Here is a 285-nt window from a genome sequence, read left to right as displayed (position 1 = left end):
ACACCGATGGCGAACGCAAAATAAAAACACTCATCATAATTTCCTCCTTTTCTTCCACTCCCATCGTTTATTCACCCCTACCCCTACTCCCTCCTGAATTCGCTCTCTCAACCCACCTTCTTACCGGTATTAAGTATTCAATAAAGTCAGAATTAAGGGAGAAAATCGCTATTTCAGTCGTCTTTTTAATACGAGTCTTCTGGGTTGACGGAGTCTCGGCTCAAGTGACGAGCGGGATGCGCAGCCACTTTCTTGTTTTGTTTTTGTTCGTATGTTCGCGTTTTT

The 285-nt window shown here is 43.5% G+C and overlaps 1 protein-coding gene across 1 annotated transcript in view; it reads right to left on the bottom strand.

The window, feature by feature from the left end:
• The window catches only part of LOC119588701 (nuclear receptor coactivator 5-like), a gene marked incomplete in the record, with an annotated part of 28627 nt that extends 28392 nt beyond the window's left edge, over positions 1-235 (bottom strand). The window contains 1 exon segment of the mRNA XM_037937339.1: positions 117-235.
• Positions 236-285: the final 50 nt, after the last annotated feature.

This window comes from Penaeus monodon, chromosome 24, assembly GCF_015228065.2.
Source record: "Penaeus monodon isolate SGIC_2016 chromosome 24, NSTDA_Pmon_1, whole genome shotgun sequence".
NCBI classification, from domain to species: Eukaryota; Metazoa; Arthropoda; class Malacostraca; order Decapoda; family Penaeidae; genus Penaeus; species Penaeus monodon.
The sequence above is the reverse complement of the archived record's forward strand: the minus strand, read 5'-3'. Positions and strand labels throughout refer to the sequence as shown.